The sequence below is a fragment of the Myotis lucifugus genome, unplaced genomic scaffold, assembly GCF_000147115.1.
Source record: "Myotis lucifugus unplaced genomic scaffold, Myoluc2.0 scaffold_685, whole genome shotgun sequence".
NCBI lineage: Eukaryota > Metazoa > Chordata > Mammalia > Chiroptera > Vespertilionidae > Myotis > Myotis lucifugus.
The window spans coordinates 174,349-201,068 of record NW_005871733.1 but is presented as its reverse complement, the minus strand read 5'-3'; the positions used below and the strand labels follow the sequence as shown (position 1 = coordinate 201,068).

Genomic DNA, 26,720 nt, shown 5'->3' with positions numbered 1-26,720 from the left:
TATATATTTAAAAAAAGAGAGAGAAAAGAAAGGGAGGGAGACAGCCAAGACAAAGGAGAAAAGGTTAATATTAAACTGTAATAAAATCACATCAGCATGTATGATATGATCATACTTATGAACTTCTATAAAGTCCAGACATGTATGTTTGTGTATTACAAAATCTGAAAAATTTAGAAATGCAAAGCTAATCAGCTCCTTCTTCCTAAAACCTGCCATGGCTTCCGTGCCCCTGTCGGTCCCTCCAGAATCTCAGCCTGGGCTGGGGAAGCCCCTGCTCAGCTCCCCGCCCTCCTCCAGAGCAGCTCCCCTCCTCCTCTGTGTCATGGGCACACATTTCCCCAGGACCCCAGGCCCTGCCCTGCAGCTTCTGCTCCTCTAGCTCTTCACCTAAGCTGCTCTTCTCTGCCAAGAGCATCCCTCCATGCCCATTTCCTGGACGACTCTTGCTCACTTTTATAGGCCTCAGCTTAAACAGCAGTTTCTCGGGGGATTTTTCATGACCCCCAGATGTGGTTAGGTACCTTGATATATATTCCCAATGATGATTTGTCCTTGCTACTATTCCATGTTACTATTAGCCACTTTTTTAAAAAAACTTTGCACACATTTTCCCAGCTGCTGTTTACTGTTTGCTGTTTCTTTATTGTATCCAGATTGGATAAGAGCCCATAGCAGGGCCTGAGCGCTGCGCCCTGGCTCTGGTAACTGTGGTGACCAAGAACCACCTCTCCAGCCCTCTTGCCACCCATGGCTCTCTCAGCCATGACGAGCTCTTCCAGTTTTCCAGGGGGAGCAGTTTATACCCCCAGATGGCATCCCTAGCCTGTCTCAGAGTATCTGCCACCTCACCCCCTTGTACCTCTGGCCATCTGGGTTCTGTGGCTGCCCAGGGCTCCCCAACTCTGCTCCTTTCCCCTAGAGAGGAGTCCCTGGGCAGAGGAGCCCTAGTTGCTGCTGGAATCCCTCCTGCCCTGTGACCATGTTCAGGGCCTGAGAGGAGCTGCAGTCAGGGTGGCTTAAAATGCCAGAACATGTCTGGGGACAACTGGAACTGGCATTGCTATTGCAGCTGAGAACTAACCAAGGCGGGGAATTAACACAAGGCACACACCAGCGAGGGCGCCGCAACCACATGTACTGAGCAATATCTTGTTTTCACTGCTTATTTCTAATTAAGCATGTTTATGAGAAAAAGCAATTCAAACCATATGAAGAGAAAATAAATTAGCTCCTTTTATTTTCAAACCATATCTTCTGTTTACACTAATTGCTTTATTTCTGTAAGTGGTTGCATTTTTGTCTTCACACACGGGAGACAGGAAGCAAAGTTTATATGACTGTTTTCCCAAAGGACTCAGAACGCCAGATTCCCAACAAGATCATTGCCCTCTGTCAGCTTGGAGAAGGCATTCAGCTTTCACAGGGAGAAGGAAATGTGGGAATAAGCTTCACTGCGTGGATCTGTGAAGCGGGGGGAGTGCTAGTTCCAGGAGCGTTTATATTAAACCACCGGAGCTTCCTATCCCATTGGCAGCCATCCTCCTCCTGCAGGGAAAACGCCTTGGGTAGGACCTCCCATGAGCACAGGAAGGACTCGCCTGTAAATGCAAGAGCAAACTGAGTGTCCTGTTCAGCAAGTGGACAGAAAGGAAGCATCCGTTTATCTCCTAGAAACTGCCCTTGGCTTGTTGTCTGTGAAGTGGAGGAGGCAGGAGGCTGTCAGCCCACAGTGCTCGCCTCCTGGGGCTTCTCCTCAGGACAGTCCAGCATCCGCAGTCTCTCCTCCAGTCTCCGCTTCCATCCTTCTCTGAGCCTGAGGGGAGAAACAGTACACTGGGCTTAGTGCATTGGCCTCCATGCCTGCTGGTCCCACGAAGGTTTTTTTTTTTTCTTGTAAAAGAACATTATTAAGAGAAACACATGACTTTTACAAATTAATAAAGAAAAAAGTAAATAGACAAATAAGCAAAGCCTCTGAATATATAATTCCCCCCCCAAAGTTTATTCCTTCCTGTGTGGATTCAATGTAATCTCAACCAATGTCCCATCTTTTGTAGATAAGAATAAGTGGATACTAAATTTTGTATGGGAAGGCTAAAGAAATAGATTAGCGAAAACAATTTTGAAGAAAAAGAAAGTTGGAGGACTCACACTGCATGATTTTGAGACTTAATATAAGGCTACCACCATCAAGACAGCGTGGCGTTGGTGAAGATCTATTGCAAATAGATCGATGGATTTAAATAGAGAGCCCAGAAATGAATATACACAAATATGGCCAATTGCTTTTGACAAGGGACAAAGACAACTCATTGGAGAAAGGCATATATATATCTTATATAAAATTATATGTAAGTTATATAAAATTAATATATAAAATTATATACTTCTTATATAAAATTAATCATAGATCTAATGTAACTGTAAGACTAAGATTTTAGAAAAACACCCACAAAAGGATTTCTTTATTATATCCCTTGGGACCAGAAAGAATTTTTAGATACAACACAAAAGGCATGAGTCATTAAAAAAAGGAAGATTTGGATTTAAATTTGCTCTGTGAAAGATACTGTAAAGAAAATAAAAGACAAGCCACAAATAGAGAGAAGATATTTAAAAATCACATATTCATTGACTTGGTTCCAGGATATATAAAATTCCAGACTCAACGAGATGAAAATAAATAACTAAACATATAACTGGTAAAAAATTTGAACAGACATTTTATCAAACAAGTTGTGTGGATGACAAACAAGCATATAAAAGATGCTCAACATAATTAATAAAATGCAAATTAAAACCACAAGGAGATACCACCCACCTCATAGAATGATCAAAACAAACAAACAAATAAACAAACAACAAACCCACCAGGAAAATACACAAAAAAGTAAAATATGAAAACAGAACAAAACAAAAACTCATGCCCTAGCATGTTTTGCACAGTGGTTAGAGCATTGGCCCTTGGAATGAAGGATCATGAGATTGATTCCACTCGAGGGCATGTACACTGGTTGGGGTGAGTGTGGGAGGCAATCAATTGATGTGTCTCTCTCACATTGATGTTTCTCTCCCTCTGTCTCACACCTGCTCTTCTCTCTAAAAATCAATGGAAAAATATCCCTGGGTAAGGATTAACAACAAAACAAATAATTCTCATAATGAAAGTCAAAACAGGTGTCAGGATCCCACGAAGGTCAGGGGTTGCCACTATGATGAGGGCAGAGCAAATACCACCCCCAAGCAGTGGAGCTGTACTGCCTATGGAAGCTGCAGAGATTCAAGACTGGAAGACCACAGAGGTAAAAAATCTTCCAATCCAGCACCACCTGTTGGAAAATAGTAGAAAGACCTCTTCAGAGATAAATGTGTAAGCAAAGGACAAGTACCATGAAGAACCACAGTAACGGAGATGACAAAAAAGGAAATGAAAAATCCCCAGAAAGAAAACTCTAAATCGCATGGAAACATGTGATATAAATGATAGAGATTTCAGGATTGCAGTTCTGAAAATACTCAACAAGATGAGAGAAAATACCAACAGGGAATTCAGTGCACTCAGAAAACAAATCAATAAACAAAAAGGGTGCTTTACCAAAGAGATTAGAATTTTCAAAAAGAATTGATCAGAAATTCTGAAAATTAAGAGTGCAATTAAGGAGATGGAGAGTAAACTATTGAGTATAGAAAACAGAACCAACAAAATGGAGGAAATAATTAGTGATATCCAAGATATGAAGCAAGAAATGATGCAGAGGGAAGAAGAGAGAGACCTGAGCATACAGAAAAAATAAAGAGCTCTACAGGAACTATCTGGCTCCATCAGAAAAGGCAATATTAGAATTATAGGCATTGTGGAGGAGGAAGAGAGGGAGCATGGAATGGAGAGTCTATTAAAACAAATAGTGGGTGAGAACTTCCCAAAACTATAGAAAGACTGGATCCTTGAGTCCAAGAAGTAATCAGAACACCTAGTTACATCAATCCAAAGAGGCCCTCTCCAAGGCATTTGGTATTACAGCTGTCAAAATTAATGACAAAGAAAAAATTATCAAGGCAGCCATGGAAAAGAAGGAAGTTGACCTACAAAGGAAAACTCATCAGAAGTTCATCCAACTTCTCAGCAGAAACTCTACATGCTAGATGAAAGTGGAACCAAATATCCAAACATCTGAAAGAGAGAAATTACCAGCCACAAATAATATATCTAGCAAAATTATCCTTTAAATATGAAGGAGAAATAAAGATGTTTCCAGACATACAGAAGCTGAGGGATTTTATCACCAGAAAAGCTCAATTGCAGGAAATACTCAAAGAGTTATTCTACTTGAAACAAAGACCATAAAGTCACAACACTATAAGTAAGATCCCAAAAACTTACAACATAAACAGGGAGAATTTGTGACAACAAAAATATAAAAGAGGAGGGGGGACAGGTCTGAAGTGGCTAAGAAAGATGAAGATCAAAGGTACTAAAATATGAAAATAAAAAAACAAATTACAGTGTATATACAACTCAATTTTTTATAAATCTAACTAGAGGCCCCATGCATGACATTCATGCACTTGGGGGAGTGGGGGCTCTCAGCCTGGCCTGCACCCTTTAGCAGTCCGGGAGCCCTTGGGGGATATCTGACTGATGGTGGGGAGTGGGCCTAAGCCACAGTTGGACATCCCGTGGAGGCAGGAGAGGCTCCCGCCACTGCCACTGCACTAGCCAGCTGTCAGCCCAGGTGTGGCTGAGGGGCGCTCCACCTGTGGGAGCACACTGACCACTAGGGGGCAGCTCCTGCATTGAGCGTCTGCCCCCTGGTTGTCAGTGCACATCATAGCGACTAGTCATTCCACCATTTGGTTGATTTGCATATTACCCTTTTATTATATAGGATGGTAACCACACACAGAAATCCCCAAACCAGGACATATAGCTTAAAAAAAGAGGAAACAGAGCAAAGATGTATGGAATATGATCAAACAAAAACAACAGAAACACAAAGGAAAAGGACCAATGAAGGCCCAGAACTACCAGAAAACAAAAGATAAAATGGCTATAGGAAATCCTCATACATTAATAATTAGCCTAAATGGAAATGGTCTGAATTCACCAATAAAGAGGCACAGAGTAGAGAGTGGAGGAAAAACAAAACCCAACCGTGTGCTGCCTACAAGAGACACATCTAAGCTGCAAAGTCAAAGGTAGATTCAAAGCAAAAGGGTGGAAAATGACTCTCCAAGCAAACAACATCCACAGAAAAGCAAGTGTAGCCATCTTTACAATTGACAAAATGGATTTTAAGAAACAAAGATAACATGTGACAAAGATGGATACTTTATCAAGATAAAGGGAACACTACATCAATAAGCCATAACACTTCTTAATATATATGCACCCAATCAAGGAGCACTGAAATATATAAAAAACTATTCACAGAACTAAAGGGAGAAACAGATCAAAACACAATGATAATTGGGGACCTTAATACTCCATTGACAGCTCTAGACAGATTAACCAAACAGAAAATCAATAAAGAGATATTGGCCTTAAATGAAACACTGGACCAAATGGACATAATTGACATTTACAGAACCTTGCATCCCATAAAATCAGATGATGCATTCTTTTCCAGTGTACATGGGACAGTTCTCAAAGATAGACCATATGTTGAACACAAAATTAGCATCAACAAATTCAAGAAGATTGAAATTATACCACGCATCGTCTCTAACCATAATGCCTTGAAATTAGAAATCAACTGCAAAAAGGACATAAAGAAACCCACAAATACATGAAGATTAAATTACATACTACTGAAAAAAATGGCTGGATCAAAGAAGAAATAAAAGGTGAGATCAAAAGATATATAGAGCCAAATGAGAATGACAATACAAGATATCAAATCCTCTGGGATGCAGTGACAGCAGTAATAAGAGGGAAGTTTATATCATTACAGGCCTCTCTCAAAAAACAAGAAAAATCCCAAGTAAATAATCTAACATCACATCGTAAGGTACTAGAAAGAGAAGAACAAAAGCAACCCCAAGGCAGTCTTAGCTATTGTAAGTAACATTGCTATGAGCACAGGGGTGCATATATATTTTTGATTGGTATTTTGGGGTTTTAGGATATATTCCCAGAAGTGGGATCTCTGGGTCAAACAGAAGTTCCATTTTTAATTTTTTGAGGAAACTCCATTCTGTTTTCCACAGTGGCTGCACCAATCTGCATTCCCACCAGTAGTGAAGTAGTGTTCCCTTTTCTCCACATCCTCACCAGCACTTGTTGTTTGTAGATTTTTTTTATGATAGTTATTCTGAGAGATGTGAAATAATATCTCATTGTGGTTTTAATTTGCATTTCTTTGATGATTAGTGACTTTGAGCATTTTTTATGTTGCTTAGCCATTTGTAGGTCCTCTTTGGGGAAATGTCTACTCAGGTCTTCTGTCCATTTTTTAATTGGATTGTTTGTCTTCCTTTTGTTGATTGTATGACTACTTTATATATTTTGGATATTAACCCCTTATCAGATGTATCATTGGCAAATATGTTCTCCCTTATAGTGGGTTCCTTTTCCATTTTGATGCTGGTTTCTTTTGCTGTGCAGAAGCTTTTTATTTTGCTTTAGCCCCATTTATTTATTTTCTCCAACATTACTTATTTATTGTCTCCTTTGCCCTACAAGATGTATCTGTAAACATATTGTTATGTGAGATGTCTGAGATTTTACTGCTGATGTACTTCTTTAACATTTTGTCGTTTCATGCCTTACAGTTAAGTCTTTTATTAATTTTGAGTTTATTCTTGTGTATGGTATAAGCTGGTGGTCTCCTTTCATCTTTTTGCATGTGTCCAGTTTTCCCAAAACCATTTGTTAAAGATGCTGTCTTTATTCCATTGTTTGTTCTTGCCTCCCTTGTCAAATATTAATTGATGTAATAGTGTGGGCCAATTTCTGGGTCTCTGTTCTGATCCATTGGTCTATATGGCTGTTTTGTGACAGTACCTGGATGTCTTGTTTATAATGCCTCTGTAGTATAGCTAGATATCCGGTATTGTGATCCCTTCTATTTGTTCTTCTTTCTCAATATTGCTGCAGCTCTTTGGGATATTTTATGGTTCCATATAAAATTTTTGTAGTATTTGTGCCAGCTCTTTGAAGTATGCCATTAGTATTTTAATAGAGATTGTGTTGACAGGATATAGTGCTTTGGGTAGATAGATGTTTTAATGATGTTAATTCTTCTAATTAATAAACATGGTATATGCTCCCATTTGTTTGTATCTTCCTCTGTTTCTTTTATCAATGTCCTATAGTTTTCCAAGAATAGGTCTTTTACCTCCTTGGTTAAGGTTATTCCTATCTATCTTAACATCTTATTTTTTTTTGGTTGTTGTTGCAATGGTAATTGGGATACCTTTTTTAGTTTCTCTTTCTGAGAATTCATTAAAGGTGTATAAAAATGCCATTGATTTCTGGATGTTGATTTTGTATCCTTCTATTTTGCTGAATTCATTTTTAAGTCTAGTATTTTCTGGTGTGAGGGAATGACTCAGAACAGGAAACGCCAGAGCCCTCAGCCCTGGCTTATGCTAACCAGCTTCAGTCCACTCTGCCCTCCCTCTGCTGTAGCCCAAGGTGAGTGGCTGCACATGACATTTGTGTGTGGGCCCTTTAAGAGGGTGGCTACATTTCCAGTTGACTCTCCCTGGCAGACAACAACCCTAGTGCTTTTCACAGCCAGATGTTATGTGGGTACCTTTCCCAGTTCTGGTGCTCTGTGTTGGGGGCCAAGCTTGGGGATTAGACCCTAGAGTTCTCAGCAGAAAACCCCACCGATGAGCTATCTCTCCAGGACTTCAGCTGCTGTCTGTGGGAGCCCAGCCAGCCCTTTTCCACCTCCGCCTTTCCTACTAGTCTTTCTATGATCTCCACTTTCCATCCTTGGTTATCAGGGTTCTCTCCAGCTAGTCTTCAGTTGATTAAACACGATGGTTGTTGTTGTTTTTTTAAAATTTTAGTTGTATTTCCGCTTTGGTCCTGGGAGTATGTCTGTGTAGCATCTACTTATGTCACCACCATTTTTAATCAAAGTTCACATTTTAAAAGATTTATTATTTTTCCTGTGGAAGAGAAGCGAACTAACCCAAACTTTGATGGGCTAATTTCTGTGGCATATAAGAGCCTGGAAAATTAATGCATTTGTTTTATGCACCATTTGCATTTGGTGGCCTTTTCTATATTTCATTCTCTAATTACAAAATGGTATGGTATTGTTATAGAAATCTGAGAGAAACTAGAGCACACCCACAAACTCTGCCATCCCAAGAGTCAAATATTACCTCTCTTAATACCTGAGTGCATTTTCTTCTATCCATTTTCCTATACATACAGGTAGAGTTTGTATGTGTGCATATAGACAAATATTTTGACCAAATCAAATCATATTGCAAGTTTTGCTTTTAATATTGCACCCAGGGCTTCTGGAAGGGAAGCTGCAGTACAGGGTTCTTACTGGCATCTGGTTCCATGAGCTGGTGGACCAGGACTGAGTGGAGGAAGATGGCCGGGACCCCACCACGGACACTTCTTGCTCTCCTGGAATCGCCAGGACTGGATACTCTCACATGTGGGCTCCAGCATGCAGAAGAACCTGGTTTTCACATTACACGGGAATGGAGCTGGGTTGGTGGCAAAGCTCATGTCTGGGTGTGGAGTCAGGCTACTTCCCCTCAGGGGCTAAGAAAGGTTTTTATAAGTTCATGTTGACTCAGCACATGTGATTTACACTTGTTTTCAGCTCAGCATGCTCACAAACATGGAGGCACGGTGCCTTGCTGACTAGCAGAAGGCCCAGCTGCCACTCCTCTTGCGAGTGGACATCTCGGCAAACAGACCACTTGGCTGGGCTGCTCCTATGTTAGGGACAGAAAACATAGACAGTCCCTGAAAAACTGAGCTGATTCGTGTGCTGCAAGGCTCTGCTCATGTACAGGCAGGTGCTGCTCCTTGTCCTCAGAGCAATGTTGACACATGTGACACATGTCTTCTCACATAAGTACATGTTCCCCTCTGAGCGAACTCCTTTGGCTAGAACACAAGTTCATTTGCCAGTGAGGAAAAGACCACACCAGCCTTCCCGCACAGATCTTAATATGTATAACCCCAGACGTGGGATCTTCCACATTCACACTTACCTGTTGACACAATTCTGAAATTTAGCATAATCTCATGTGCTGGGGATGGTAACAGGAAAGATATTTTGTAGTTCATCCAGATATAAACAACAGAACCTCATTGTTATTTATATAAAAACTAGAGGCCCAGAGCACAAAATTCATGCATGGGTACAGTCCCTAGGCCTGGACTGCAATCCAGGCATCTTCCCCAGCTGCTCTCAGCTGGCCCGGCCCCTGCACCCCACTGCCCTATTAGCCATTGAGCGATTGGAGCCTGCCTGCCAGGGAGAGAAACTGAGAGGTCGGCTGTTCTTGCCCAATTGCCAGCTTTGCCCCTGCCATGGGTCGACTTTTGTGTGGGGGGCAATCAGTGGGGTCCTTGGCCTGGCACCGCCTGCATCCCCTACTACCCACCCCCAGTTTCCCATTCGCCATTGGGTGATGAGAGCCTGCCGGCCAGGGAAAGAGACGGAGAGGTGGTCAGTGATCCTCATAGTGACTGGTCGAGTGGTCGTTCTGACCCTAATATGCATTAGGGTCAATATGCATATTGCCCTTTTATTATATAGGATGCTCATTTTATCTACAAGTCATTGGTTCTCAATGGGGTGACTTTGCCTTCCAGGGCACATTTGTTAATGTCAGGAGATAGTTAACAAGAATTATCTGGTCCTAACTGTCAAATGTGCTGAGGTTGAGAAACGCTGGTATAGATTGTGGTAAGACTGAATGGGTAGAGGAGTTTAACATGTCTTTAATTTTCTATACTTTATGATATTCCGACATCTTGAAAAGCTTGCTGGCCACAGAAAGACTGCCAGTCTCAGGACTTGCCCTCTCTTAGAGAGAGCAAAAAGCTTGGCTGCTAAGCATCTAGATCAATCCTGCTCCTGTGACCCCAACTACTTGCTTATCTAATTGTCCCACGTGAAGCCATATTTCCTCTGTCCCAAGTCATCCCACGGCAAGGGACCAGGCAGCTAGGGACCACATCTACAGACTAAATAAATCCACTGGAATTATTCAGCTAACAGTCCTAACCTGTTTACCTGCCCTTCCTCGCCTTTCCCATGGAGACCCCAGGAAAGGCTCTGGCTTAGACTTTCCCTTGGGTTCTGTCTTCTGCCACCTGATGAGAAGCTGGTGCTTCTGCTGTGGCTCTGCATGGCCTGTGGTGGCCCCTCTCTGAGCCCTCATTCTTCCTTCTTCTAGGCTGTAGCGACTTTACCACACCACAGCCAGAACTCGCATTCTCAGAACAATGGGTAATGAAATCATCCAGTCTTCCCATCTTCACATCTGGTCTATTTCTGGGGAACCCAACTTTTAAAAATAGTAGAGAAACCCCCACATACTTCCTCAGGGCGCTCCTTCCCTGACGATCCTCCTCCAGCTCCCGGTAGTAAGTCTGTTTGCTAATTTCTTTTTCCCAGAAGCTTTTGAGCTCGTGACAAGTTTCACAGCAAAAGACTTCCCGACGGATGTATTGATTGTTCATCCCCTAAAAACAAACAGAAACAAAATGACAAATCTCAGCCCCTCAAATAAAGCCACTCTAATGTGGTCACGAAGGATGGGTTTGAATCCAGACATTGCCTTGTATAATTTTAGAGACTCTGAACAAATCGCCCAGCCACTATGAGCCTGTTTCCATAACTGTAAATGTGGATAATAATCAGAAAATATTGCAAAAAGATTTGAAATGAACAAAAATTAAAAAGGTGTTGAGTAACTGTTCCAGATTATCTGGTTATATATAGGCCGGGCACTTTCATTGTCCTTGAGCTAGTTCACAACTCTGTAAATTATAGAAAAACTATGGTAGCACAAGTGATTCTGGAACATAGAAATTCAAATAAATTTTGTCCAGTGGGATGTAATTGATATCCCTATGGATTTCAACCAATTTTTCATAAACTTGTTAATTCAGCTCAGTATTCTTTATTGCCTACATATGTGTGTGTGTGTTTTAAATTCTCCTTTGAATACATTGTAATATCTTTCTAGTTACCTCATAAATTAATTATTAAGCTTGGTACAATACTTGAAATGTTTATTTTACATTTTAAGAGAGTCATGATTTTAACTTTGTTAAAAAAATTTTCCTTTACCTGTTGCTTTAAGTTGCATGGGAAATGGATAAGGTATGCAAAAGTAAATAGGCACTCGACAAATGTTATGCTCTTTCCATTCTCCCTCACAGAATAACAATAACCTCTATGGTTTATTGAGCACATAGTGTGAGATGGGCATTTTACACATGCGGGTGCATCTGATCCTCACTACAACTCAGAGATGGGTGATGTCACACTCATTGGTCTGATGAGAAAACTGAGAGAATTTGCCTGTCGTCTCATTACTGAACATGAAGGAATGGGAATTTGAACCTAGGTTTGTCTGTCTTCAAAGTAGATGCTCTCCTCCGTCAGTCCTCGTCATGAGACATGGCCACTGGGAGCTGAGAAGGAGGACAAATGACTGTTGCCATTACTGCAACTTCGGTCAAAACCTTTTCTGTGCTCTGAGTCCAAGTTTCCTTTTCCATGAAGTGGAGATTAAACGTGATCAAAAAGAGGACACTGCCCAACACATGGCCATTTGCTCCCCAACGTTCATCTACCCACACAGCAGATGCTTGCTCTTGGGAGCTCACAGTCTGAGTCCTGTCCCTCCCAGGGAATCACCACCAACATTATCATTGTCTGTAGTTTATGTATGATATTAAGTGCTTTGCTGCTTATTGACTCAGCCTGTATTTAAGATTTATCTATCTCTGTTGCTGAGACTAAAAATTCTTCAATCTCAGGGACAAGATGTTTCCTTTCTTGTCCCAGATCCAGTGTTGGGCTGTGTCCAGAGAAGCCTTTAGCAAAAGCTCTTGGTGGTGAGGTTCATCCTTACACCATTTAGGATGTACATTTGGGGACACCATGAAGAAGTGGTTATGTTACTACAGTTGTCAGTTGCTACTCCACTAAAGACTGGACTCAATCCCATAGGTTATTGCTGTCTAACTGCTTGTTTTGCTGGGAACTGCTGGAAACCTTAACTTCAGCATCTAAGATCATGCTGACTTGTAAGAACTCCTACAAGGGGAAATGCATTCTCTTTTAGATGGTTTGTAACAGCCTCTCCTCCTTTCCACACCCCCCCTTTTTTAAACTTGTTTTGCATGTGTTGCAACATTTACTATGCTCATTGTAAGAAGTACGTTAGTAGCTGGGATCATCTGCTTTGTACTGTTAAGAAACAAAATTGATAGCAATTTTAGAAAAACCTCATAATAAAGCAGGGAGTAGGGAATGAACGGTGTCCAGTGTTCCCTAGGGGTACTGACTGCTGCTCTCTGCACCTGCAGAGGAGCTCTGAGGAGAGCAACAAGGATCACTTCCCAAGTTGTCCTCTCAGTGGGACCAGGGAGAAGGGGAAGCGCTGTGATTCCTTGACACAGATCGTGGTGCTTTTCAAGTCACAGAAATAAGTCCTAAGGAACATGCAGGCATGCACACCTATCAGGTACCTGAACCTCCTGAGTCGCTTAAAGGTCTTTGAGATAAAACTTGTATTTTTTCCTGAGGAATTTTTCAAAATGAGGTGTCTCCATTCTGTTCTTAAGCAACTTTTTATAAACACACATTTATATTTTTGCAGTCACTTATCCAAATTTCAAATTGCTACTTTCATCCTATGGTGTATGCAGATGGGAGGGAAATAGACTTCCCAGGTGACCTCTCGTGAGATTCTCTAAGAATATAGGGTATTTTTTATTGACACCCAGATAGCTGTGTTTTCCTTCATCTTCAATGGCACAAAACTCAGCAGCAGCAAGTTTAAATAACTATAATGGCTAGGAGTTCACAGGAATGAGTCATTCTGGTTATCTTCATAATAAACACTTAGGAAAAGTAGCTGCTTCTCCCTTTAAAAATATCTATCAGGATCATTCAGTTTACTCCCCCTCCCCCAATTTTGATATAAACATGGGTACAGAGAAATATTTCTCTTTTCTAAGATAGACAATAGGGTAAAAGGCATTGGTATTGGCAATGATACCCAGTCCCTGGGTGACAACAAGGAGTGACATGATTTAGGGATGAAGCAAGGCTGCCTCACTAGTGGCCAGATAAACCCTGTGACAGGCCCTCACCTACTGGTGGGTGGACTGCGGGTCTGTGATCTCTGGCTTATTGTTATGCTCTTCATTGAGCACATGTTGGATGCCTTCAGTCCTCAAAGTGCTTTACAGTCCTCATTCATTTCTCACAAGCCCATGCTTGTCCACAGTTGCAGAGGAGGTGCAAGAAGGCAGGCCATTGCCTAAGGTCACCCCATTGAAGGGGATGGAATTGGGGTTCAAGCCCGGCCCAACTCCCAAACCTGTGCTCACCACCACCACACGACTTGGCAATCAGCCACAAAGATGGCACTCGTGGAAAGAGCTGGGTGGCTCTAGAAGCATACCTCCTGCTTAAGTTGTTCTGAGCCATGTGAAGATCATTAATCCCTTATCAAGGCTGAACTAGATGAACTTTTTTCAAGATTAGTCCATGCTATTACAGTAACACAGACTTCCTTTTCTCTCTTCAATACCTTTTGTCAGAGTAGCACACCACAGCAGTTTTATGTGTTTCATGATAAGGACGTACACACAGACACACGCAGACACACACAGACACACACAGACACAATGCTCATGGACACAGACTCTTCCTACACCAGCACTTGTGAAATGTACCCTCGCCATCCTCACAAACGCTCCTTCCATCACCAGGCAATTCTGCCTCTACAGGTGCCAACGATGTGGCTACCACTTCATTTCCTCTCAGGCTAACCTTGTCATTGGGATGAAAACACCTGAAGGGCTGATGCTCTTAGGTCCAGGAGCAAGGTGAGGACAGCCTTTGGGGGGACTTGCTAAGTGTCTCCTCCCATCCCCGCCCTGAGCCCCACGGGACAGAGATTAAAATGAGATTCCCTTCTTCCCCTTCTCTCCTTCACAGATGGAAGTGGGAGCATGTGTGAGAGGGCTTCTCCTCAGGTCAGCACCTTTGTAGAAAGTGTTTTCTTTTTAACCTCTCCTCACAGTTCAGTCAAGCTCTTTGAATTTAAGTCTTGAGTCCCTGTCCACAGTTTTCCCCCCAATTAATATCCTTCAAAGCCTTTCAGACGTTGCTGACAATTTGACATTTGGGTCTTAAGAAAAGGCCCAAGTGAAATAAAAGTCTACCTGGGGCAGTAAGACTGACCTTGAGAAACATATGTCCTTCCTTCAGCTTAACTTTCTCATATTTAAAAAAATGGCTGTTTCTGTGAATTAAATGTAGATTAGCAGCCGAAGTGCTCAACACAGAATAGAATCTGGACCATGATAACTGCTCATCATCATCATCATCATCATCATCATCATCAATGCTCATAGCAAACTGCACTGAGTACAGTCTTAAATGCTTTCTCACTTAATCTCAATATATTGTGTTAGTTTCTATTATTCCCATATTTGTGGGTGAGGATGTGAACTGGGAAGTGAGTGATGTCCCTCTTTCTCAGAGGCAGGAATCTAGCCCCAACCTGCTGCCCTCACAGACCTGGGTCTGCTCACTCACTGGGTGCTGACATGACACCTAAGTAACAGTGAGCAACACACCCCCATCTGCAGTTGCCAATGAGACCCTGAGAATTATCTCCATGGTAACAGTAGCTCTGGGAAGTCAGTCTTGTCATTCCCCCCGTTACCAGACAAGAAGCAGGTTGAGAAGGTTTAAGTGCTTGTCAGTATCACAGAACCAGTAAATGCTGGTGCTGAGCTCTGAACCTATGCTGTCTGGTTCCAAATTCCTGTCATGTCATCACCTCCCACAGTTTGAACCACCTTCCTCACTCATTTGAGGAAACATGTACCAACCCAGTAAAAGAGACTGTTAGTGTCTGTCATCAAAAGGGATCATCACCACAAAAGCCCTGCCAGGTCATTGCTTAGACCCACCCAGTCTAACCGGTGCTCTCAGTCCTGTGAGCTTGGTCTGGGGTCTTGGTCACTAGATCACACAGCACCCTTGTAGAGGACAGGAGCTCTGAGCACCCAGCTGGGAATGAGGACCAGTAAGATCATAAATATCAATCTAGTTAGTTGATTGGCTCAAAAATTAAATTTCAAACTGCTGTGTACATCAATGCTGAGTCCATGTATAAACTGGAATATGGACCATAACAGGATTGTATGTACATTAAGCTTCCTAATGTTGACAACCGTGCTCTAATTATGGAAGAGAATGACTGTGTTCTTAGGACGTTCACAATGAAGTATTTTGAAGTGAAGGCTCATGGTGAGTCAACTTATTTTCAAATAGTTAGTCAAACTATGTAGAAAGATAAAGCAAATCTTAAAGCAAAGCAGGTGGTGGTAGGTGTACATGGGTTAACAGTATGTGATAATTCCTTATTCCTTAATGTTTCACAGCCTTAAAATTTTCTTCAAATAAAAATGAAATAAACACAAATTACTTTTCTCTCCTTTCAAGAGAAAAATGGTTATTTGGCTTGCTTCTCTCAAATTTACCCCCCCCTCATCCCAACCTCTGCAATACACAAACCCCTCTAGAGAAACCCTGGACAATTTTACCTTTTGACATTCTTTGTAGTGAGCATTTTTAATGCCAAAAGTAAGCAACCGCTTATGACACAGGTGGGGGCATTATAAAAAGACAGAGGAACCACCTTGAAAGAGCTCCCGAGCTCCCAATTGCCAAAACTGGAAACAATTTGAGCAGCAAAATAAGTAACATGATATTAGTTACAACCTAAAGAATTAATCCAAACTAATATAAATTATTGAAATAAATAAATGAGGGAGCAACTCTTCTTTTCAGAACTATTCTGATGAATAAATGTAGAAGAAATGAAGGGATATAAAATCACCATGAGAATATCACAGTAATAATTGCTACAGACAGGATCCATTAATGGATAATAAAATTAGTGGATGAAGCTTTAAGGAAAAGTAGGGTATTTGCCTATATAGCCTCAAAATAACCCTCCAAAAAATTGCTAATTATTGTGGTGGTATTCAAGATGACTACAAATTCCTTGATTGCTCACCTTCCACTTCCCCCCAGGTGGAGCTGAACTCCTTCTCCTTGCATCTGATGTGACTTGGTGACTAATGGGAAAATGGTAACTGCAGTGGAGAAACAAACAGCACCTCACCATGTGATCAAGGTTCACATCACTGGGAATAAGCAATGTTGATATCACATGGCACCTGCCACCATGTGACATATGGGGACATTGCCTCTGTGGTATCTCCTAACTCCACAAACTTCAGTGTTTTCATGAGAAAACTGCAAACAAACTCAAATTCAAGCAATTACACAAAATACCTGACTACCACCCGTTAAACATGTCAAGGTCACTTGCCATACTAGGCATGTAAGTCAAAGAAAGACTGAAAAAATTGTCACAGATTGAAAGACATTAAAGAGACATGAACCCTAATCAGTGTTTTTTCTTTCTAAACAGAACATGGGCTGTGTATTTCTTTTAAAAGTGCGGGCACAAGCTAGAGTCTGCTCAAATATAATTGAGTTTCCAGAAATATTTTTTTCTTTTAGGTCATCGAATATCTGGATGGAAGGCTCCTTAATCATCTCTATTTCCCTGTTGAGTGAGAACTAGATTATGGTGGTGGTTGTCCCACATCCCTATCGCCTAGGGCAGCGGTTGGCAAACTCCTTAGTCAACAGAGCCAAATATCAACAGTACAACGATTGAAATTTCTTTAGAGAGCCAATTTTTTAAAACTTAAACTATATAGGTAGCACATTGTTATTAACTTAAGTAGGGTACTCCTAAGGCTTAGGAAGAGCCACACTCAAGGGGCCAAAGAGACGAATTTGGCTCGCGAGCCACAGTTTGCTGACCACGGGCCCTAGGGTGTGCTTTCTAAAGAAGCTGAATGACTCTGGTCAATAGAGCGTAATTCCTTAGAAACCCACGTGGTGTGAGGGGCAGCATGGTGCCCAGGGGAGCGACACAGCTGCACACATGCTGCTGGTGCTGAGGAGAATCAGACAGGAGAGCCACAGAAATGAGACAGAATCGCCCTCACTATCCCCCCTGCCCGAGGGCTGCAGGAGCTCTTTGGTTCTCGTATGTGGAGATACACACATACGAAAATTACTGCACCCCCTAAGTCACCCAATGGCTCTCTTCAGAAAACCCCCACAGTAATTTGGTCCACAGGTTTCAAAGTTTTACACCATTAGCAATGAAGCTCCTTTAAGGCTTCATCAGGAAAAGATGTGAATGAGGTCCTTGGACACTGCAAAGCACTTCAGAGAATGATGGAGGATAGAAACCTAGTAGTAGCAGTCCTTTACCTCCTTTCTTGTTGCAGCCACTGCACTTCCCAAAGACACCCACTGCTAAGGGTGTCTCATTGATCTTTCCCTGGTAATGAAAGCATGTGTGTGTATACACAGTGGGGTGAAATAGGTTTACAGTTGTTCGTACCGAAAACAATCCAATTAATAAATAATAATACAAGAATAAACTCTGCTTTGCTTGTGCACAACTCTAAACACACTTTTGCCCCACCCTGTGAGTATATGACACTTTCTTTTCTGCAAGCAGGACCGTGCTATATGTACTGTTCTGCATTCTGATGTTTTCACTTAACAAAGTATCTCCTTCCAGCCCACATGGGTTTCATAGCCTCCATGGTGTATGGCTATGCTGTAATTTATTCAACCAGTCTTACACTGATGGACATTTAAATTCATTCCTGTTTGGGTCTACTACACAAAAACCTGAGTGAATCATTCATTTTGTTCACATATATAAGCATATCTATAGGACAGACTCCTAGAAGTATAATTGGAGGTCAAAGGTCATGCATCGTTAAATGTTGGGTGTATAATTGCGTATCGACCTCTGCAATTCCGTGAGTGTTGCGACCCTCTGCTATGAGGAACTCCCCATCTCCGCTAGGGCAGCAGAGAACAGGCGGTCAGTACATGTGGCTCTTGGTGACAAGGCCCAAGCACAGCTTGTGGTCTTGGACTCAGGAGACCACACCTGAATGGCCACCCCAGACAGACCTGGAAGGGGCTGGCACTCAAACATCTGTTGAATTAATGAACAAACACGCCATGCAGTGCTGAGATGGAGACAGTATGTGCTTTAATTCAGTTACACTTCAAACATACAAACTCATTATTTAAACAAATAAACATTAACTTCCGTTTCATTGCATTCTTATGCTGAAAGGAAAGACACACACTTCCAGGGAAGTAAACAAAAGGTTCCAGTTCTAACAGTCAACAGATATCTACATGGCCAATTCCAATTTCTCTATTTAAAAAAAATAATATTTGTCTTATAGTTATTTCAACCGTATTATTATTAACACATAGTTACTACTTAATACACGTTTAATTGCCTTTTATTTCATGCGTTTCACTGACTGTTAGGAAAGCTTATTTTGTAGAATTTGGCAGATTCTTCCCTTCACTGTCCTCATCTGTGAATTGAGGGGTTTGGTTTAGAGGTCCACCGAGGCCCCCTGGCTCTAACAGTCAGGTAGATCCATCAGCATCAAGTTCAACATGAGAGGGGCTTTGGACTTTAGTTATTTCCCTTCCAAATGAGAATATCTGGTTGCTCTACCCATATGAGAAGGGCAATATCAGTAATTAGACAGGCTTTTAGGAAAAGGGGACTGCTCTTTGATAAAGTTCTATTTCTCTGTATTCCCCAAAGCAAAGACATTTTTACTAGCCTTATATCTATTGAGAGAATTGGTTTTATTTGCAGTAACTCATTACTAATTTGGAAAAGTCATAATTCCAATGGCAACCCTTAAATTTACTTTACTAATTAAGTAACATTTAAAGAAATCTCTTCTAATGAAAATTAACCAAATAACATTTATTGAACCTTGACTTTGTGTAAGCTCATGCACTTATGTCTAATAAGGTGTAGGTAATGGTTAAATGTATGAACTAAAGCAAAAGAAAATTCCAGTTTAAATTGCCAAGTTCCAGGTTACTCAGTGAAGTAAAATCCCCAGTGAACGTTTAAACCTCCTGACCACCAGCTTTCTGAGGAGCCTCCATAATTCTGGCACCTCTAGTGAATGTTTCCTTGGGACTCAGTTATTAATCAATCAAGATGAGATACAGTCTGTGTTTTATTTCATCTTAAGAGAGCCTTGCTCAGTGAGATCAACACTAACTTCTGTTTAGTTACACTCTGCAACTTGACATTCATGCATTACTGACACCTAGAAATCAGAGAGGGGAAGCTCTCTGGGCCTGTGGAAGTCACTTCCCAGACTGGTGCAGGGTGGGCTTCTCAAAAGGAGGAGAAATGAGTCCAAGTGGGAAACAAAGGCACAGGAATAACAAGCGTGTCTTAGCTTTCAGCCCCCGATGTGAGCTGTTCCCACTGCTGACAACACAAACTCCACAGACTGACCTTAAAGATGAATTGGCAGGTGAACTAATATCCTGCTCGGTGCAAAGGAGGGCCCGTCTCCCAGCCCCAGTCCTCACTCCTCAGCTCTGACTTGTGAGGCCACTGGCGCCGCCCTGAAATCTCACTGTGGCAGCCCTTTATATGTGGAGGGGAGGACTCACAGGGATCCCTCAACCTCTCAAGGTCATTTGAACCAAATTAGTAGCAGAATCAGACAATACCTTTCCAGGGACATTGCAGCCTTCCCTGGTGGTGAGAGATGCTCTAAGCATCCTTTGCTGCCCCGCCTGGCCCAGGGCAGGCCAGCTTCTGATTGGCAGGTCCCATGAGTGCTATGACTTGGCCTAAAGCAAGAGAGAAGATTTAGAACATGCCCTGGATTATCCATGTGTCCTGTTCGTCTGACACTTGTGAAAAGCCACGGTCTGCCCTTGGTGGGACTGGAATGGTGGGACAAGTCACTCTTGGGTGTAACATTACAGGGAGACTTAGAAAGGCACCATGTTCTTTGGAGCCATTAATCCCTGAAGGGATCTGGTGATGACATATCACGGTTTGCTGAGTTCTCTCCCAGCTGGAGCAGGAATTGACCTTTGTTGAGTGGTTTTCAGTAAAATGCATCCAAGTGAGATCAACTTCTCATTTTAGAGTGGCCCTTACCCTATTACAGAGGAGGACATGTCCTTCTTAGGAAAAACAGTTAGAATACTCACTCCTCTGATAACAAAAACAGCTCTGCTTTCATGAAATACTTCTCCTAAACTGCTAGTGGCATACCCATCACTTGGTTTAGCAGGTTATAAGTTTATAACTAATGTTACACATGACAGCTCATCTAATCTTAATGTTCAGATTTTATCTTGTGGAAGTATTAATATTTAATATTGAATCTATAAAAGTAGTTTAATAAGCATGTTCACTTTAAACTGTATTCCTACTTTAATAGCAGAACCTAATTCTACAGATGAGATTTTCTTTTATCCTCACCCTATGATACATTTTTCATTGATTTGAGAGGAAGAGTAAGAGCGAGAGAGAGAGAGAGAGAGAGAGAGAGAGAGAGAGAGTGTGTGTGTGTGTGAGAGAGAGAGAGAGAGAGAGAGAGAGAGAGAGAGAGAGAGAAACATCAATAGCTTGCTTCCCACAAGCGCCTCAATGAGGGATGGAACCCAAACCCCCATTCTGGGTAGGTGCTGTGACCAGGAATGATATGTGCCACCTTTTGGTGAATGGGAAGATGCTCCAACCGACTGAGCCATACCAGCCAGGGCGAGAATTTTTCTTTCTTATAAGGAAAGAGAGGAATTAATTCTGAAACCATATTGCAGGGTATGTCCCACAACAAAAGCAATAGAAGTGAAATTTCATATACAGTATATACATGTGTCCAGTTAAGAAAATAGAGTGAAACTGAATAACTAGCAGATGACAGATTACTACATGAGAGTTTCTTTTCTTTCCCCTCCCCTCCCTTCCCTTCCCCTCTTCTCTCTCCTCATCCCTCCGCTCTCCTTTCCGCTTTCCCTCCCCCACTTCTCATTCCCCCCTCTCTCCTTCTCCCTCCCTCCCCTCCCTGTTTATCACTGATATTCCAAAAGCCTTGAAGGTTATTTTGGTTACATGGGATTTCTCAGTCTTTGTTTAAACCATTAGCAAGATTACAAGAGAAAGGTTATCCAAATACTTCTTACACGGTGTTATTCCACTTGGTGCACAGTAATTCTATAAATACTGAAGCTACTAACATGGAATTTTGCACAATTAATAACTTGCTGAAGTGCCCAAATCATTAATTATGCAAATTTAATTCTACTGAAATTTTAATCTCAAAGTATTTGGATGTTTAAATTTTGGTCTTTCTTTTCTATTTAACCACTTTGGGAGAATAGGGGCATGAAGAGGTGAGGTCACGTGGCTAGGAAGAGGAAGATTTGGGATTTGAATCTGAGCTGTGCAACTCTCCAGCTCTTACTTAAATGAGATGTTCAGTTTCAAGGAAGTGTGTGACTCTGGCACAGGCCCCACATGCTCTCACCATTCATTCCCCTACTGATAACGAAGGGAGAAAAGGCAAGAAAAATAATAGACTCTGTGCTCAGGTCAGAGCCCCTGCAGGACTCCTCCTGGAAGATGGGACAGGGACAGGAAGAGCTGTGTGTGGCAGCGGCGGGGTCCACATAGGGCCCTGCATCAGGTACACAGCTTGCTCTCCTCAGCCATTTTCAAGCATCACTGCCTCCTTCCACTCCTTCTCCATTGATGTGGAGCCCTCACTGCCCTTTTCCTTGCCAATTCCCTCCCTCCTTCCACCAAGACAAGAACTGAGAATGCTTTCTCCTCCCTAGCCACAAACATTCATCTTTCAAATCCACACAAGTTATTTTCATTTCTTTGCTTCTATTAGATTTTCCCCTTAGAACATATATCATTTTTATTACAAGATCCATTGCTCATTATCATTTTCTATTCTCTTCATCTTGCCTTCCTTGAAATTATTTTTCTGATATAAATGTCATTTGTTTACAAGACTTCTTCAACTGCATTCCAAATTGGGGATTCCTGTTGGCATTGAATTGGTGACTGTGACCTTTGGCTGACAATATATATGAACAATAAAATTTTAAAAACCTTCTCTCCTCTGGTCAACTGCAATGTGCTTCTCACACTTTTCATGTTAAAATTTTTTTTTTAAAAAATTTCAGTTTAGAGAGAAAACCTGCTTTGTTTCTCATTAGCACATGCTCTATGCACTAATGCCTTCTTCCTAGCACAAATTTGTTTCCAAAATATATGATTTTTGCAATGAAAGCTGGTGGACTCTGTCTGCACCCATCAGGGGGAAGAGAAGGGATGGGGGTTTGGTCTTCCCGAGTGCCTGCTTTGGCTTCCAGATGGAAGGGGGCCATGGAGGGGGTGACCACACTGAGGCACACCCACCCTCACCCCCTGCCCTCAGTACACCTTGTCTCCATAGGTCACCCTCACGTACAAATGGACGCACTCAGGAGATGACAGGAGAATGGTGACTGAACTGCAAAGGAGTCACTGGATTGTCTTGGCATTTGATTGCCAGGCAGATTTATAGGCTGGAACAATACAACATTCTATCGCTGCCCCCTTTCACTTCCATAGAGGTTTTTGTAATGCCAGTGGCTCAGGAATAGTGTGAGCGTTTTTGTTGTTTGTTTGTTTTATGAAAAATGTGTTTAGGAAACATGAGGAGATAATTTTGCTTTACTAATACTTAGTATATGGGTTGATGCTGGCTCCATATGTCAGGAAGACCCTGAGTGTCTTGAGAGAAGAGTAGAATCCACACCCCTTGTTTGCTTTTAGCATTTTAGTGCCCAGTTAAGTGGTTTAATACACCTTATTATTTAATTGTAACTAAATGAATTCACACAAATAATGAATCTTAACAGTACTCAAAAAGAATCCAAGAAGTACAGATAATTTTAATCAGGCAAGCAAAAGCAACTAACAAGATGTAGCATTGACATTTCACTACTCTTGAGGCCCTGAGGCTGGGGCAAGCCCTATCTCAGTGATGGCGAACCTATGACACGCATGTCTGAGGTGACACGCAAACTCATTGTTTTAGTTGATTTTTCTTTGTTAAATGGCATTCAAATATAGAAAATAAATATCAAAAATATGTCTTTGTTTTACTATGGTTGTAAATATCAAAAAATTTTTATATGCGACACGGCATCAGAGTTAAGTTAGGGTTTTTCAAAATGCTTACACGCCGAGCTCTAAAGGTTCGCCATCACTGCCCTATCTGTACCTAATTTTCCATTCCCAGTACAAGAGCTCACCATCTTTTCTCAGGCTACTGAGGAAGTGCCCTAACTGATTTCTGCTCTCACATCTTCCCCAGCTCAACACCCCCATTTCTAACACCCAGCTTTGAAGCCTGACTCTGAGCAATCACTTCCCTGTTCGACTAAACCAGCGGTTCTCAATCTGTGGGTCACGAACAAGGAAAATACATTCTGCATATCAGATATTTACATTACGATTCATAACAGTAGCAAAATTACAGTTATGAAGTAGCAACGAAAATAATTTTATGGTTGGGGTCACCACAACATGAGGAACTGTATTAAAGGGTCACGGCATTAGGAAGGTTGAGAACCACTGGAAACCATTCAGAAAACGAATGACACTTCACCTTCTAAGCCATATCCAAGGACCTCTGCAATCTGCTAACAGGCTACATTTCTAGAAGGTGGTCCCTTTGAACTTGCCGAGGAATCATACTACCAGACCCAAGTCCATTCCCTGCCCAGTCTGCTACATGGCATTTTACCCCTTCTCCTCTCTCTAGAAGCCTCCAACTCCTCCTAGTCCATCTTCACTCTCAACTCATAGGCTTATTTCCTATTCACTCAGAAAATTGCAGTAATCAGGGAGGATGTGTACAAATCCCCAGCTCTGTCTGCACACACATGTGCTGCCTTCCTGCTTTTTTCCTGCAGGTGGACTCTGCATGCTGCTATCCACACACACACACGATCATTCACATCAACAAAGAATCTTTCATTCCATCTTTTTTAAAAAATGACTCTGGGTTTGGAACCACTGATGCTTGTCCCTCTCCCCACTCCTGTTATCTGTGCCATTATCTTTCAAAGACACCCAGGCCCTACTTCACCTGTCAGCACCTGTTCTTTAACTAAGGCCTTGTTTTCTCCTGCCTCAGTTTTGCCCCCACTTACCTATAGCAAACAGAAGTGCCAGTACATTAACACTCCCTGGAACAGTTTTCAACTAATGATCAGTAGGAGTTGGTATATAAATAGTCATCTCCATTAGCCCTCAGGTGGGCTAATTCTGGCTTCCCCACAGGACTGAGTTCCATCCCACACTGGGAGCTGCCTTGAGAAGTCATCCTTCTGGGCTTCTTCCCTCCTCTAACTTCTCATTCCCCTGCTGATGTTCCTTGAGCCTTCCAACTAAACTGCTTCCACTTAGAACTTATCTCAAGATCAGCTTCTGGGGCAAACCAAAACAACACTTCCCCTCCAAGTACTGCTCCAATTTTCTGTTCCCCTTTCCAACAAAGCTCTTCAGAAAAATCATCTCTAGCTGCTGTGCACAATTCCTCTTCTCCCACTCTCTCTGAAACCCACTGCAACCAGGCTTTCATCCCACATCCTACTGAAGCTGTCCTCTTGGAGGCAACCATGGCTTCCATGTTGCTGAATCCAGTGTTTGGATCTCAGGCCTCATTGTAGTTGGTCAATCAGGAGTGTGTAACTTATCTTCTGCTTCCTCCTTTGTTACAGAATTTACCAGGTGACTGAAAAATGCACAGGAGTACTCAGAGATTCAGGATTAACCCATTTATTTTTACCTGTTTCACATGTATTAGTACAGTGACCCAGGGGGTCAGCTCTCCAAATCCCGAGTCTCTGAATATAGAGGAGGCTTTCCCTTTATACCCTTTGGTTTCTTTGTCCCCCAAATATGGATTAGACTTCCAGACCTTTCACGGGCTTTCCAAAAAGCCCTGTGTGTTGGGATAGGGCCCGTGAAACCACACCTAAAGGCCTGGCGCCAGCACTGATAACCTGCTCCGGGGATTGTGTATGGTTCATGGTTTATGGTCTCTGTAAAATGGGAGTATTTAGGTAAACAGGTCTTGCAAGACCAGATCATTAAGGAAGGGGCAGTGACTTGATTATAGGCTAACAAGAATGTGCATCAGGGATACTGACTAACTAGGTACAGAGTCAGGCTGCTAGCCTTCTTCATTTTTTCACAAATGGAGTTAATTATCAGCAAGCAAGAGTGTGCGTTAGAAGGCAGGTTATTGGCACAGATTCAGATTGCTAGCCCCCCCAAAATATCTTATTTTCCCCATCACCTTCACTTGTTCATTTGGCTTCCCAGACACCACAGCTCCTTGTTTACCTCCATCCTCTTTGGCCATGCCTCTCAGTCTCTTTCATTGGCTTCTCCTAGTCTCCCTGACCTCTTTTCATTGGAATCTCTCAGGGCTCAGTGCTTGGTCCTCTATTTTCTACACATATTCCCTTGGGAATCTTGTCTTAAATGTTGAAATTCATATCTCCAGACACAAGATTCCTACTCAATTGCTCCTCTTGGCTGTCCTAAAGATAGGCATCCGAAACTAAATATTTTCAAATCTGGATGCCTAATCTTCCAACCCACCTGTCGTCTTTCCCATCTCAGGTCATGGTAGGACCTTCCTTCCAACTGCTCAGACTCCTTCCAACTGGATTCAGCCATGGTTAACTCCTTTTCCAACATGCAATACATCCTATCAGAGCTTTAGCATGTGACCAGGTCCAACCCACCATTATTCATTGCTGAATTATTACAGTAGTCTCCTAACTGGTCTCTCTGCTTCCGCCCTGACCTTCCTAAAGCCTCTTCTCTGCACAGCAGCCAGAGTAACCCATTGAAACTTAAGGCAGATCGTGTCACTCTTCTGCTCAAAACCCTCCAGTCACTCCCTTCTCACTCAGAATAGAAGCCAGCAATCCTTATAACACAGTGGGCCTCATAACACGTCTCTGGTTCAATCTGTAACTAATCTCCGGCTCTGCAACCTCACCATAGCCAGTGCCCACCTACCTGCTCTGAGCACAACAGCTTGCTCGTGCCTCGAGGATTTGACTTGCTATTCTCTCTGCCTGGGCTGCTCTTCTGTTGGATTCTGTTTTTATTATACTTTAATATTTACTTACTTATGCTGTTTATAATGTGTCTCCCTGGCTAGTATTTGGGGTTACTAGTATATTGTCACAGCTACCGGAGTGTATCTAGAAGAGCACCTGGTACATAGTTGATGTTCAATAATAAGAATGTCAAATGAATTTATTAATTTCTCACCCTTTTATTCCTAAGCACCTAATTTTCAGTTAAAACCTATCCTTCCGCTGCCTCAAATATGCCCTTAACTTCTCCCACTCTTGCCTTTGCTCATGCAGACTTTTGTCCTTGCTGAAAATGAATCCACCTCCTCATTAAGATGCAACTCCAATGTCATGTTCTTTGTGAAGTTCAGACAATTTTTCCCCTCTCCTTTTGGATCC

General features: G+C 42.0%; 1 long non-coding RNA gene across 1 annotated transcript; it reads right to left on the bottom strand.

Moving 5' to 3' along the window:
* Positions 1-1,618: 1,618 nt before the first annotated feature.
* Positions 1,619-19,715, bottom strand: LOC106694864. Its single transcript, XR_001345932.2, has 3 exons — positions 19,654-19,715; positions 10,536-10,681; positions 1,619-1,816 (listed from the first exon to the last, which is right to left on the bottom strand). It is a non-coding gene; the product is annotated as an uncharacterized LOC106694864 (long non-coding RNA).
* Positions 19,716-26,720: the final 7,005 nt, after the last annotated feature.